Raw genomic sequence first — 16,673 nt, forward strand, 5'->3', positions numbered from 1 at the left:
TGACTGGTGTTCAGTGCTGGCTGACAGTTGAGAGGCTCATTTCCTCTCCACGTGGGAGTCTCTTAAGGTGTCCCCTTTTGAGCTTCCTCACAACCTAGTGATTGGATTCTAAGGGTGAGTGTCTAGAGAGAGAGAACAAGGTAGATGGCCACTTATGACCTAATGTTAGAAATTACACAACTTCCTTGAGCTGCACTCTACTTATTAAGGCAATCATGAAGACTGTTCTCATTACAAGGAGAGGGGAAACAGACTCCAGTTTCTGATGGGGGAGTGGCAAGGCTTTAGACAAACATGTGCTAGAAAGTTCTAGAAGCAACAGTGCTCTGGTCATTTTTCTACAATACAATCTGCCACCAAGAAGTAAAGTTTTAGGGAAAATGTGGCAGTGAATAATTCTTCATATGCATTATCAGATTCTGACTGTTTATAAAGCTAGCACTCAAGCAAGTCCAGCTTTCCTGTTATACACGTAATTCAACAGATGCAAACGACATCCTTATCAAGAATAAGACACTGTGCTACATAATTTAAGAAATACCAAGAACTCACTGCCTAATGAGGGAAAAGCATGCATGTGATTAGGTACACTACTAGGTGTTGAATTTAGGCAAGGATGGGAAAGAGGAAGATTAACAATGTCTGGGAACCTGGAGCAAGTTTTATTCTGACATAAATCTTGATACTTACATAGGATTGTTCGGGTAGAGAGAAAAAAGAAATCTGTGAAAGAAAAGAGCTTGAGGAAAACCAGCAAAGTGAAAAACTAAAGGATCTTCAGGTAACACTTGCTGGTCTGATGTTATACATGCAGAGGAAATACTGAAAAGAGAGTGAGAAGGTTTGGACCAGATCACGGAGGTCTTAACAGTCAAGGGACAAGGGAGCAACTACAATTGGTTTTGAGAAGGAAAAGGACGTAATTACAATTACACTTTAGGAAGGATCCTCTTATAGAACTATGTAAGTGGGAGAGAGACAGAAAATGACAGGGAAGCAATTGATAAAATATCCTTAAACATTAAGCAAGCTGCTATGAGAGCCTGGATTAGAATAAATAGATCCTGCCTTGGTCCCTGAAAGAGGGTAAAAATATAAGAGGCTTTTCCAAGGTAGAAATGACTGGACAGGATGTATGACTGAATTTATAAGCCAATGTTTGTATATTGATTATAATGAAGAGACAACTCCTTATTTTAGAGCCTGGGACCCCTGGAGGCAGGAAAGGGCAATACTAGTTAAGAGAACAGGAAATGTGAAGGAATTTGGAAGAACGAGGTCCTTTTTAGGTATGTGGATTTTTACGGTAAGTTTCAAGCATCAGTGCATAATTGCCAGATGATAGGTGAACATCTGGAGCTTAGAAGAGTCTGAAAGAGAGGAAAAGCAGTGTTAAACCAGCGTGGTCATGGATGAAATTCCCTGGTGGAAGAAAGGAGAAACAGGAAGGAAGGGTCTAGAGTTGAATCTTACTGGTCTCACTATGTGACATGAAAAAAGAGGAAGTCAGTAAACAGCATCCGGGAGGAGATCCCAGAAACCACACAGAAGGTAAAAGAGAAGAAGCACTCTTTGGACCCTGGGGAGGCAGCAGTGTCCATCTGGTGGAGATTATTCTGTGAGAGAATGGAGAAGTTTCCTCAGATTGTGTGAGGTTACGTGTCCCATTTTCCTTCCCATAGGGCAGTGTCCTCAGGTAGGAATGGTTTTGCACCTCCTCCCCAGAACCTTGGGTGATCTCTGTAGATATTTTTGATTGACAAGATGTGGGGAAGTGCAGCTGGCACCTAGCGGGTAGAGGCCAGGGAGGCTGGTAAGCATCCACAAAGCAGAGACCACCACCACCACCACCACCACCACCAAGTCTGCTCCCAGATGTCAATAGCACCATTGGTGGGAAGCCTTGTTCTCGATCCAGTTGAGCACAGCTGACCATAAAAGTCAGATTTCTATCCCTTTTCAAATTAAAAAGGGAGAGTCCTCAGAATGCCAAAATCTTTATGATATCTCATAATTTCAAAAGTAGGCCCAAGACACATTTTTTCTTTTCTTTCTAGACTAAGGAGTAGTAGCAACAGATCCTATATGTTTCCAACACTAAACGTCAGGTCTGTTTAAGGATCATGAACTGTGTTAAATTTACCTTGTCTAATCCAATGTGGATTTTTCAGTGCACGGCTGGAAAGCTGGACTGCTCTAGGTTCGTGTGTTACAGGTCAATGTTCATTTTAAATGCATTAAAAAGTTACTTAAATTAAATACATCTTAAAACCAATTTGCTAAAGTGTGTGAATGAAATATATAAAACTTAGCAAAATATAGTTTTTTTTTTCAATTTTACTCTATAAGGCAGTTATATTTTTAGAGTTGTTTTTTAAAAAAGAGATGTGTGTGGAAAAAAAATCCATTGTGGGAGAAACCAACATTCTGATAACAATGACTTTCCCCCAAAATACTTATTTTCCAAATAATTTCTGACACATGTGGCTCTTTTTTCAACGGTGACCAATTTTTTAAAGAGCGTAATATCACTTGTTTCATCTTCACATGAAGCAAACTTCTCAAATTTACTACCTACACAGTCAAATATCTTTCAGAGGATGTTGATTTATTTATGTAAAAAGCAAGATAATACAAAGTGGCACTGGGGAATTATCTCCCTTCTGCCCTGGGCCTTTGAATCATCGGCTACATCACGCTGCTCAGCTGTTGACTCTGGACAGAGTCCAGAACAGCACAGTACTGCAGAAGATGCCAGAAAGATACACCGCCCCATAGCAAATGAAGTAAGAGTTATCTTCCCTGCAAACTCAAGAGGATAACAGTGATTTGTATTGCAGTTAATATGCAGAACATTCATCTTTAATTTTCAGTGCCGGTCAGGGGCATTTTTAGTTCACAAGGTGGCATGTTGCTCTCTGAGGAAGGGAAAGGAGGAAAGACTCTCCGAGAACACTTGTGCCCGTCTTTGCTGACTGAACCCTAGCCCTCTGAAGCACACAATACTGATTTCTTCAATTAGCGTTGCTTAGTAATCCTTGCTGAGAGGGTCAAGGATTATAGCAAAGGAAAACAGGAACTGATTGCTTCCACCAAGGCACATGGCTCGCCCGTAATAAACACTGTTCTGATCGTCTTTTCAGTAGCATCCTGGTCGTTGAGACTGCACAGGTAATAAAACCAGTGTGCTCTTCATTTTCTGCGCGGAGAGCAGCAGTGCACTGCCGTTTCCAGGACTTGCTCACGGTTCCGCCAGCCAGCATAGTTGTTGTTTGCTTTACGCGTTTCCCAGGACTAGGGAAGTTGCCAGGTACTGCAGCTGTGCAGAGGCATGGAGTCTCATTTTACAGGAGAGACTTTGCACGGAAGTCCGTGGAAATTTCATAATGGAGAAATATTTGGCACTTTGGGAAGAAAGAATTTCGTTTCTAATTTTCTGGGCAGAACTCCCTAGTGACAATAGAGTTCCCAGAAAACAGTGCCTACATGGAGCCCCAGTCACTCTAAGCCTCAGTCCTGGGCAAGGTCAGCATAGCCATTTTATTAAGACGTCCTCTTCTCCTCATCTGAGGGACTCTGGCCAGGAATAGTGAACAGACTGTTGAGTTCACTCTTCCTTCAGTGAGATGAAGAGTAAAACATCCAGCGACTGGATTACCCAGCAGATCCAAGGAGCCCACCAACCATAGTTGCACTATACTGGATTCATTTCTGAAGGATGAATTCTAGCATTTAGTTTGGGCTTGAAAAATAAATAATTTAATAGAAAGTCAAACAAAAACTAAGGAGAGATTTTTTTGGAGGTATTTATCAAGAATTAGTCATATAAATACTCAGTTCAGAACGCAGTACTGTTCTGGGAAGCTGCCATCATTGCTAGTGGTTATCAGGTCCTATGAAGATTATAAATGAAGACAGTTCTATGATTTAAGGAAAGTAACAATATGGAAGAGATCTCTCCTGGATTTTCGGAATTGGATTTGCTTCTTGGGACTTACCACCCCTTTTGATCTTTATTAGCTATGACATTGAACAAAAAATAGGCTTCTGTATCAGAAGCACCTTCACATTTTCCCTAAGATTTCAAGCTCACAAAATACAAGGGAATAAGTTTATCAGGCATTTGGTACATAGCATGTGTTCAATAAATGGTAGTAATTATTATTTTTCTTTATAGAACATCGAGAGCCACAGCATGAACTGGCTAGTGTTATAAAAAAAAAAAGCTTGTAGTATTTACATTCATTACTAAATTAAATCCAACTGTGACTCCCATGCACACATTCCTCCCTATTCTCCACCCCCAAGTTAAAAATAATGTCTCTATACTTTTGGGGGGCTAAAATTGGTTACTCTTAAATTGACACATAAATAGTTCATCCATCTGAAACAGGTAAGCATAGTCTTATGTTTCTCATCTTTAAAAATCCTGGAGGCCTGGAGGTTGATGGATACCTGCTGTGATATTGTAAATATGTATTTGGTCTTTGTCCATGTTTTTGACACGGATCACCTCAAACTCTTGAAATTTCCTTAGTGATGAGAGCAACAAAGGTGTCTGTTGTTATCTTAAAAGGTTGCTTTTGCATCTAAGGATGGGATTGGTTGGTAGGGAAACCAACCATGTGATAGTGGGTTGGAACTTTCATTCCCACCCTCCTGATGTCCTGGGAAGGAAGAGGAGCTGGAGGTTGAGTCAGTAGTCAATGATTTAATCCGTCATACCTCCATAAAAACCTAAAAGGATAGGGTTCAGACAGTTCCAGATTAGGGAACCAGAATGTTGCCATGTACCTCAGGCCAGGTCCCGAAATCTATAAGGACAGAAGCAACTCTGCTGGGGCCCTTGTGCTACATATCTCTTCATCTCTTCATCTGGTTATTGATTTGCACCCTTTAATATCCTTTGTAATAAACTAGTAATCTAGTGGGTAAATAGGCTTTCTGTGTTCTGTGAGCCACTCTAGAAAATTATTTAAACCCAAGGAAGAGAATCATGGAAACCTCTGATTTATATCCAGTCAGTCAAAAGCACAGGTAATAACCTGGACTTGCAACTGGCATCTGAAGGGGAGATCTTAAACTATGGAATCTGATGCTACCTCTGCATGGATAATGTCAGAATTGAGTCGAACTGGAGGACGCCCAGACAGTATGAGAAAATTGTTTGGTGGTGTGGGAAAATCACACACTCACATACTGGCAAATGGTACCACAATATTAGACTTGCAATATTTGTTAATATTATTTGAGACAAGGTCAGAAGATCATTTCCAATATAAAATTTTGCTAGAACTCCTGAAGTTGGAGTCCACAATACCCAAAAGTATGCATGAGAAAGCCAGAAATGGAAAAGCTGGAGAAAGCCAAAGGTGAAATATTAGAAACAAACCAATGATGATAAGCAAGACAATCTTTACCTCTTCAATATGTTTTTAATCAAAAATCCTGTTAACTGTGGCTAATTTCAAGATTCTTATTAAAGAGAGCTCCAATTGGAAGCTACCTGGGAAAGACAGAGTTGTGGTTGGGATATTCCTGAAGACCAAATTAAAGTCAGCAATTATCCTCTGCCCTATTGTAGAACACAGCATTCAGTCCCTAATAACCACAGAGGTAAGATCCAAAAGTCCATTGTAAAGTGATTGTTTAGAATTTAAAAATCATTTTCTCCTTTAATATTATCATTTATTATTTGTATCCCTAACTTCTACATACTACGTTGGACATTGGGGATATAGAGATATATTGAATAGATTTCCTCCCCTCAAGGAATTCATGGTCTTCTCAGAGAAATCAAAACTTCAACAAATGGCAAACATTGTATTACCAGAATCCCTGGGGTGATGGAGAAGGCAGGCCACCCTACCAGGACTGGTTCCTACAAGACAGGTCAGAGTAGTGGGATAAATTGTCCTTTTCCTCTGATATTTATCTGTCCACAACTGGGAGGGGCATCCAGTAGGGAGGCAGACTTGGGGAAGAGGCTGCCACAGAGTACATCCGTGTGACACTGAGAAGCAGGAAGACCGCCCTCCAATCCACTCCTCCTTGGAGCCCCTTACAACTCAGAAAACTTACTAAATGTATGAAAAGCCAGATATTCTTAGATCTCTGCTGGAAGACATGGATTCATGGGGCTAACCTTTTATCCTAGGTGTGATCCAGGACAGAATGACACAGCCTGCAGAGGCCTGCGGAATAGAGCGAAGCTCTGATGGGGGAGCAGCCTCCGGGGGCAGGCAGTGTGCTCAGAGTACTGACGGGAGAAACTAGAAAATGTTTTTTGGAGCTCAATAAAGGACAATGCAACATGGATGGACCCAGAGATTATCACACTGAGTGAAGTCAGACAGAGAAAGACAAATATCATATGATATCACTTATATGTGGAATCGAAAAAAAAAATGATACAGATTCTATTTACAAACCAGAAACAAACTCACGGACATAGAACACAAACTATGGTTACCAAAGGGGAAGGGGCAGGGAGAGATAAATTAGGGGTTGGGAATTAACAGATACACATTACTGTATATAAAACAGATAAACAACAAGGACCTACTGTATAGCTCAGGGAACTATATTCAACTTCTTGTAATAACATGTAATCAAAAAGAATCTGAAAACAAAAAAAAATGTATCTATGTATATGTGTAACTGAATCACTTTGCTGTATACCTGAAAACTAACACTGTGAATCGACTATTCTTCAATAAAAAACCAAATGGGAAGGGGAAAGGTATCAGTGAAGCCTTCGGGGAAGAGGTGATACCTGCCATGAGTCTTAACGATAAGCAGGAGTTTTAAGGGCAGATCAGGCATTCTAAGCATTCTAAGTCGGAAGAGGGAAAGACATAGCCTGTGAGGCTTGGGTTGTACAATTTGTTTCCAGGAGGGAGAGCTGCGGAGAGAGGAGCCACATCCTGAGAGGCCTTATGTACATTGTTAGGGAACTTAAATTTTATTTCTCAGGCTGTAGGAGACGCTGAAAACTTTTAAACAAGGGATTGAATTGCTTTTATAGCAGGGATAGCCTCACAGTGTAGCCTAAGATACGTGTGTAAGCCGCAGTGTGCCTGAAGCCAAGGACCGGTGACGGTGCATCAATCAAGGGTCGCCAGCAGCCACCGTGATTTCAGCAGATCTCATCATCCCCCAAAGGCCTTCATAAGTTCCTGTCATCAGAGCCACCCCAGAAGCTGTGTTGTGTAAACAGTGTGTCTATGGCAAAATGTTTCAGAGTTCAGCAACAACCGCTCCTACTCTGCAGTAGGACGGGGTATTTAGACGTACCCTTTTTCTCTCACCCAGCACATTTTTGGTGGTGGAAATGGGAGTAGTTCCAACAGCTTGAGACACGGCTGCAGTCAACCAAGGGCTGGCGGATTTGGATGGTTCCAAAGAAAGGACTTGGAAGTAAGCTGTGAGAAGCAGGTTTTTCTGTCAGTGGCTCCCCTGTACAGTCCCCAGACTACTGGGTGTGATAGTCAAAAGGATTGGACTGTGTTCTCTCCTATCTCCTAGTACTGCTCGAAGCACCTTCATTAGGTTTTTCTGGGATTACATGTGTGCCTGCGTGTGTACAGGGAGATTCCTGCTCATTTTTATTCTGGTAATATGCGAGGAACTGACAAGAAGTAAAAGGCACATTATTTTTTCTTTTTCTACATTTTTTTATTTTCTCTCTTTTAACTGGATTCCTTAATGTTACAGTATTATATTCTAAGAGAGAAATTTGTGTGTGTGTGAGAGAGAGAAAGAGATACAGACAGGAACAGAGAAGCTTTAGTTTTCTGGTGGGTGGCAGGGCCCATGGGAAGAAACGGGGCGGAGCGGAGGGGGTCGCTGACCAGGCTGACTGGCTGTGGACTGCAGGGCGCGAAGGTGTCTGATGCGGAGGTATTGGGGCTATGGAAGCGCTTCTCATTCAAACTCCTTTTCAAGCCTCTTGCCATGACATTTTTTCCCAAATGTTCAAGGATTGCATCTTTTTTTTTTCCTTTTCTAAAATAGAGCTTATTGCATAGTTGCACTCAATAAGTTAAAAGTAAATGAATAGACTTACTTTGCACTAGGAGCTGACTATATGTTCCCTCCCAAATTCCTATCTTGAAATGCTAACCCCCAAACTTGATGGTATTAGCAGATGGGACCTTTAAGAGATGCTTAAACCATAAGGGTGGGGCCCTCATGAGTGGGATTAGTGTCCTTATAAAAGAGACCACAGAGATCCTGCACCTCTTCCCCGCCCTGGGAGCACAGTGAGAAGCTGCCAGCTATGAATGAAGCAGGAAGAGGGCTCTCACCAGAACACAGCCATGCTGGCACCTTGGTGTTGGACTTCCCCTGCCTCTAGGACTGTGAGAAATAACTTTCTGTTGTTCATGAATTACCCTCTCCCTTCTTGTGGGGCTAGAGGCCATTCAGGAGTTGTCTACTACCTGGTGGGGTAGTAAAAAACAAAAGGAAAAAGAAAAGAAAAGAAAAGAAAAGAAGAGAAAAGAAAAGAAAAGAAAGGTGTATTATAGCAGCCTAAGCAGACTAAGACACCTTGCTTTGGAATGAAAAGTTTCCATGGTTGATAGTTGGTTTAAGAGGAATGAGAGCAGATGAGTTGGTGATTCCCGCTTGCTCCCCCCGAGTCCTTCTCTGCCTCCTTTGCCCCACCCTGTGACCTGGGCTTCTGTGGACTGCATTGTGTGTGTGGTGTGGTGGTGGTGGTGGTGTTGTTCTGGGCTTCCAGCTGGGTTCAGCCGATTGTGGATGAATCATGGAGGTACAGGCAGGATATAAGGGGTTGGGAGAGAAATGTTGGTTCTTTATTTTCCCACTGGATGTCTGGGGCACGGGCTTTCCCCTGGTTCTATCTCTCCCTGGACTCTAGGAACACTGTCCTCTCCCTTGTTTCCTTCAGAACTAAGAATAGCAAAGACTTCCCATTTTTCAAATGCCTTGCACACCTCTAGCTGGTTCCCTTAATCCAGGTCCTTCTATTAAGTTGTTCTCAGCTAATCTTGAGTATACTGTATGTTTCATGTTGGAAACCCAATTTATAGAACAGGGAATTCTAAACCATGAAGAAAAGGAGAAGGGATATGTGACAGATCCTCAGAAAAGGACTTCAAACTCAGGTAGAAAACACTTCAATATGCCTACAGTTAAAAAAAAAAATCCACATAATCGAACAGGATGAACTTCTCTTCTAAGGGATGTAGGCAGGTCTGTCCATTTGTATAAAATGAGTAGGAATATTTTTACAGCTGTCTGAGGCTACACACCTATGCTCCTATTGTTTTATTCCATGAACCCAAGGAAAAGTGAAAGGAGGACACAGCCATGGAGACAGGGGGAGGCCGCTGGAGCCAGTGTTTTCTAGAAACTGTGCATTCAGCCACCTCCAGCACGAATTCTGAAAGGTTAGTATGAAGCACAGGACTGGAGGAAGTACAATCAATGCGAACAAATCCCAGATGAAAGCGAGGGCTTCCTGATGATTAGCAAACTTAGAAAAAAAAATACAGAGGAAAAACTTTAATAGCTCAAAATTGACTTAATGCAAAATATTAACAGACCACAAAATACATATTCTGATAGAATTAAGGCACTCCTTTCAAGCTTTCTGTACTTGGCTGCCAGTCAGCACTCAGTTCTCCCTGAGATATTTGGTGACACCATTAGTATCTGAAGCAAATTCAAGATTTGATGTTCCCTTACCACTGAGGCACGGATCCTGAGCTCAAAACCTGGAAGTCAGGACTATTTTCCGTTCCCTTTGGATGTAAACAAAGCAGATTAACAAGGGGAATGGTATCTATCCCTAATTCAATGTTTATTTCTCACATTACTCAGACTCTAGAAAACACTGCTATTTTACTTCAGAATGAGTCATATAGAGATTACTATTACTAATATCTGTAAAAAGCAAACTGAAGAACTACCTAACCCCACACATTTACAACACACACACCTGCAACCTTATCATTGCTCACATACACAAAGTGAGGCCACGTGTTATGTAAATTTGGGTTACAGTAATTTGAAATAGTGTGATATAAAATATTAATGGAGTCTCAATTTTGATGCAACATTTGAAACAACGCAATTTTATGTTTATTCCTATGGGAAAAATAATTTTGAATTATACGAGTTTCAAATTATGTAAAGTCTTCAAGAAAGTATTCCTTGTAAAAACATGACTGCATCTGTTGTCTTTTGCAGGACTAACTTATATCATCTTTTCTTAGGAATAGTGATAGTCAAGTTGTATACATTTAAAAAGTATTTATCAGCAGATTCCAAAGTACAAGGCACCACAAGAAATGTAGACGCTGCCTGCATTCAAAGTCACAGACTGCCAGGGTTCAAATTCACCCAGTAAGTTTACCTAAGCCATGTTCAATGGCTGGAATAAATTAGATGGATAATTTTAAGTCAACATTTTCAAAAACTAACAATTTTGTTCTGATTTGTAGAGATTTTGTTCTGGATGAATAGAAATGATTTGTTCACTTCTTCACAGTACAGGGCTACTATGACAAGATTGTTACAATTGTGAGCAGCTGGGTGGGACTGTCAGCTTTCTCAAGGTCAATAGTCATTCCCAGATCATTACCTGTATCATGGCTCCAGCCAGACATTTTCAAACTGCATGCCACTGGGTCAAGTTATTGTTTGAGGGTTTGAGTAGCAGGTCAATAACCAATTTGAGAAAGTTCTTAATTTACAAATCAATTTATACAGAATCATATTTGTCAATTTTTGTCTTTAGAAATTAATTCTCATTTTCCAAAAGAAATATTGCTTTTATTTTAAGAAAACTTCACAGTGGTCCAGAAAGGAGTATTTACCCATAACAGGCCCAATATTAACTGAGCTATAACTCACCATCCTAAGGTCTCATCCAGCACACAGATAAGTACTTATTAAAGGGCCATTAAGGAAAGTAACTTATCTATTCTCCAGTTGGCACCTCCACCTGTGTAGCACATGTAACAGGATGTTAAATTGGGAGTTTTTGCTGAAGAGCCAAGACTCCGTAAGATGATGTATTACAAAGGAGATGCTAGATGATAGACGGAACTTCAAGGTAGAAAACCTTCAGCTTACTTGGGAACTCTCTCACATCCACTGAGGAATGAAAAGGGTCAAGAGAGGAGATATTAGAGAGAGTGTGTATAGAGCTTTTCTTTAGAGAACAGCTGATGGGATGGGAGCCCCATTCCATTTCTTTCCTCTGGGTGCCTTGGTAGGGGCAGTTCCTGCATTTTTCTGCATGCCCAGTGAGAAGACCACTGAGAGAATGGAAAACGTGATGCTTCACTGAGGCCCCAGAAGATCAGCTCTGGATTTATGCCTAGGAAATTAAAGCATCTTTAGATACAGAGAAGAGTCAGTGAAGGAACTGCACTTCCATCCAAAAAGCAGACAAAATACATGAATCTCCAGGGAACAGATGGGAATCCCCAATGGGAATGTTGACTTGAAGATATTTTAAAAGTTATATCAGCCAATGGGGCAAGACACCCGGGAAAAGAGATCAGACAAAAAGACGTTGTGAGTTGTTGCTGGCATGCAGAGGCTTGGCGGAGATCGAGAGCAGCTAGCTTAAGGGGAGGCATCACCCAAGACAAGGATGCTGAATTTTGAGGCACCCAGAAAGAAGCCTCCAAAGAATCAAGAAAATGCACTTGAGAATATCGGCTCTAATATCTTCATGCTCCCCTTCTTAATAAGAACTTTTATCTACACCTGACCTCTGTCTTCTCCAACAGTACAGTTTGCAGCTGGGCTCCATATTCTTACAATCCCTAAGTTGCAAATATACATGGTCCATTACTATTATGTCTTCATTACTAAGTCAAAGATACATTGCTGTGACCCCACGTCTCTCAGAGTCCTGCTCATCTTCCCCCAACAGCTGTTTCATTTCACAAGACATAGGCACCAGGTCATCATACATACACATACATGAGCCTCATGTGTAAGAACTCCATGAGTGGGAAAATACTTGCTCCCTAGAAGGCCTAAGAGGAGCCAGGTTGGGGAACAGGATGAACCATTTTAGTCAACCAGAAACCAGGAATCTGAACTTGGCCATTAGATTTTCAGCAGCCCATAATCAACTTTTTTTTGCAAAAAAGAAGTCTTTTTAATTTTTGATTGAAAATTCTGGATGAGTGGTTAAATAACAAAGGCAAAAATAGAAGTTAAATAGAGTAATATTTGATTTATAATTACCATATACAGCAAGTCATTCAAATTACTGGTCTGGGAATACATATTAATTAAGTCCTTATAAAACCATGCAAATGTCAGATCTTCCAATAAGTAGTAGTAATTAATTTAATGGTCAAAGTGGATAATCATACCTGCTTTCAATTTTTCCCGGCCAAATTAATTTGGTCTATGCTCTATGTTGTGGAAATCTGGCTTGTCAAATGAGAATTTATTCAGATAATCCAGCAGATCCAGGATGATCACCTGGGAAATATTTGGATCAGTTTTGAATGAATTTTACAATCTACTCCTACACATATGTAAGAGTTTTTTCCCCTTTCTTTTGAGTAAACCATAATTCAGCTTCTTGAATTTTTATGATATAGAGTAAATGCTGTGGTTATGACATGGTGCCCACAAAGAGTGAGAATGTTGTCAGTGCACAACACATTTGTCTCCAGACATTTACTACTGTTCGGTCTTGGAACACTGCAATGTTTCTGTTGGAAGTGTAGCTTGAAGAATTTATCTTTGAATAAGGATGGCTGAGACACTTGCTAACTAATCATTTCTCTTTTAATTTCTCATCTTTATGAAAGATCAATTTGGAACCAGAAATTCACATACCTGGACATCATCAGCCTACTTGCCTAGAATAAAACATCCAAACCAAATGGTCACACAAAGTACGTGCTTGCTTCTTTTGCAAAAGCACTACTGAGGGAATTTTCCATCCTAATGTTTAATATCACTCACATAATGGTCATTAATGAATCACTTTCAAAATTCAGTTTTGAGAAAAACAGGGTTTCTTTTATCACAGACTAGAGTGTATTTTAATATCAAAGATAATACTACAAATGTCAAATAACTCATCCCCTTTCATTACAATACCATAACCATCTTTAATGCTCCATATTGGTGACATCTGGGGCTTTTAAACATTTTTAAAGATGTTTTTATTTCCAGAAAGCTTTGAGCTAAATTCAATGTTCAATTACAGTAACTGTATCAGCCTAAGCTCTTGGAATATTCTATTTCCCAACATCTCGTCATCTTATGCTTCTTTTTCTGGTTTTACCATTGTATTTTTTGTATAGTTTATTTTAAATTACACCAGATAATTTGTCAATGGTGGCAGGGTGGAAGTCATATTAAAAGAAAGTGTTTAGAACAGTTAAGTTTTAACAAAAAGTTAAATAACTACACGTATTATTTGGATTTACTCTGGTTCTAGTTCATATTTTGTCTTTTAAAATATAATACTTAAAAGTAATTCCACTTTCACTGAAAAGTGCATTATTAAGTGGTAAAGAATGCTATTAGTTTTATTTAAATTGTATGCATCCATGAAGAGTATGTCTTTTGGGGACATAGAGTTAAAATCTAGGATCTCAGAGTCTGTCTGTTCTGTCTAAAGATGAAACACCTAAAAGTAAATGCCCAGATTCCTGGGTATTAGGTTTACTTATCTGAGCAGCTAAAATTATGACATGTCATAGATGTGGATTATAAAATGATAGTTAAATAACTGTGATTCTATTTTGTTGATAAAACATAATATATTTTATTGTAATATTTATAAACTAACTTTACAAGTTATATTCACTTAATGACATCCATTTTAAGAAGTTAATGAGATAATATGCATATGTTTTCAAAACTTAAAAATATTATCTAGTTCAATTTCAATAATGGTATGTTATAAAATATCTAGTAAACATTTTTCCCATCCGTGGAAGCAAAAGTCCTAGCAATACGAGGGCTGGAGTTCATGCTTTTTTAAATCAATTTTATGTCGTATTCTTCTTTCCTTACACATTTTTGTTTTCATCACTTGTGTGTCTTATGAAATTGCAGCACCTCTGCAGGAATAGAATGGATGCCAACAGAATGTTTTAGTTATTATTTTATCACATTTTTAAAATAGCTGTTTCTCTTAGGTAAACAATTGAAATTGATGACATAATATAAATATATGAACACATGTAATGATGCAGGTTTACATCATGTTACACTTTGCATGCCAAAATAAGAAGAGTCGTAAATGCAAGCAGCCTAATTTTCATGGATCTAGAGTAAATTCCATCACTGGTTCTTTCCAAAGAAATTTAGAGTTATAAAAATGGCATCTTAAAAACAAGAAATCTCCTAGAATACACTTCAGGAAATTGATAAATTGCTCTCTAGAAAGTTATGACCTCATTCTTCTTAAAAAGTATAATTATTGATGATTATGTGTAACCTTTTGTTTCTACAAAAGTTTTTATAGATTTTTTTACTGCTTTTTGTATACACAAATGTGCTTATAATGTTAGATTTCCTAAATTAATCTATAATCCTTGATTTCTCTCTTTATATAATAATGTGTGATACACTAAGATACTTGGAGAAAATAAAGTGATAAGTTAATAATTATGAATAACACAATATTAAGGAAAAGCATTTTTATTTCAACCACTGTTGACAGATTTCATAAAATACATTAGTCTATTTTTCTGCCTTAATAAGTCTAATATTCTGAAAATAATACATCATTTTGGATAATAGAACTTCTTGCAATGCTTCAGTGTCACTGCTATTAAACATATTTTGGTATGTAGCACTGTTACTTTTTACAGATATAAGGCATAGGGGTGAATATTTATTGAGCATTTGACCTAATTCCCTTTATAATAACTTCCTGAATCATTATCCAGCCATAATCTACCCATTCACTTGCAAATTCTGGAGGAATGCCCTCAGGAAACTTACAGTTTAGTGGAAGGCTCCTGACAAGTGAGCAGGCAATTGTAATAAAGTATGACAAGTGCTACCATATGGTTAAACTCTCAATGAAAATAAGATGTAAGAAAAGTCATTAATAATTATTGAGCTTTTATTATGTAATAGGGACATCGATGCACTGGGGCACTCTCCAGGAGGAGCTTAACTCATTTGAGTGCCACCTGATTGGGACTGCCTGAGTGCTCTAATGTCTCTGGTAAGTACTGAATTACTGGGGAATTTTGGAAAAGACAGCTAAAGTTCTCACCCCATGGATGCCTTGGGTGCACCTTCCCAGTTTGTAGATGTAGATACCCTACCAAGCTGGGGCAACTTGTGTGAAGATGAATTAAAGCCTTCTAATACTGCGGCTGTGAAATAAAGCATGAACCCCAGGGCGCAAGCGCACAGCCGGAGCTCTCCAGGCTCTCCAGTGCCCCCAAGTGGGCGGCCAGGTGGGACTGGCAGAGGCGAGGGCGGCCACTGCAGCAGTAGCAGCAGAAGTGGTGGCAGGTGCCATGGTTACTTGATCAAGGGAGGCTTCCAATGAAGCAGAGCCAAGCCCGTGAGCCTGTGCCTGCAGCATCTCGCAGATAGCAAAGATCTGGCCTGAGCACGAGTGCTGGCAGACTCGGTGCTGAGCTCTAAACATTTGTCCGTGCACTGTTATAAAGCAGACGCGAGCACATGGGCGTTGCAATCAGGGATATCACAGGGAGATTAGAATTTTTCAGAGTTTGAAATCCCTGGCTTTAAGAAAGGCTGCAACATTTCAAAGCACATACCCGCAGACAATAGAAATTAAATTTAAAATGGCTGCATTTGAGAGGAAAGAATGCCATTTTCATATGAAATTTTGAGTCAATTATTAATGAAAAAGGCAATTTTAAAAGTATTTGTTTCCCTGTAATTGAGGCTACAGCTGTAAAATATATAAACTGGTGTTTTGCATTTTTAAATTATATACAAGTCATGAAGCCACTGTTGTGTCTTGTACAATCACCAATATTACAGGAATTGTCAGCAGAAACCTTAAAATGCTCTTGTATAAATTTATATTTACATATTAACTATATTACATTTTTGTATTAGTTATAACAGCATACAGAACTGATTTACATGGAGAGTTAAATATCTCTCAAAAAATAGTTCCTCAAGAATTACCCGCTCTAAAAATACTAAAAATTTTATTTCAAAATACTTAATCACAAATGTATCATGTTTCCACAGTCTATAAAGTATTCTGAACAGTTCTAGTAACAGCTGTATCAGCAGAAAGATCCTTTTCATAATTAAAAATTATCAAAAATTATTTGCACTCTTGCGTTGCCAACAATGACTAATGTCACTTTAAATTATGTTGACTAAAAATGTTAAATGAATAAATTCTGATGACCAAATTATGAATTTTCAGAAAAGCCAGAAAAATCTTATGACCAATCAAGATACCACATTGAGTATCATTATTTATTGCATTATATATAATTATATCAAAATTTTTTTTGCAATTTGTAAGTTTGTTGTTACTCATGTATTATATATTGCTATTGTGTTGTATAACTACTAAACTATTTTTCAAAGAAAAATCTTTGTGTTTTAGTACCTTCAACTGTATTTTTTTCTTGCTTCTTAAGGAAGTGGTCTCATTTTTTTATTAGATACAGGGGTCCACAAACTATATAGCCAGC

The sequence above is a fragment of the Vicugna pacos genome, chromosome 5 (genome assembly GCF_048564905.1).
Source record: "Vicugna pacos chromosome 5, VicPac4, whole genome shotgun sequence".
Taxonomy (NCBI): Eukaryota; Metazoa; Chordata; class Mammalia; order Artiodactyla; family Camelidae; genus Vicugna; species Vicugna pacos.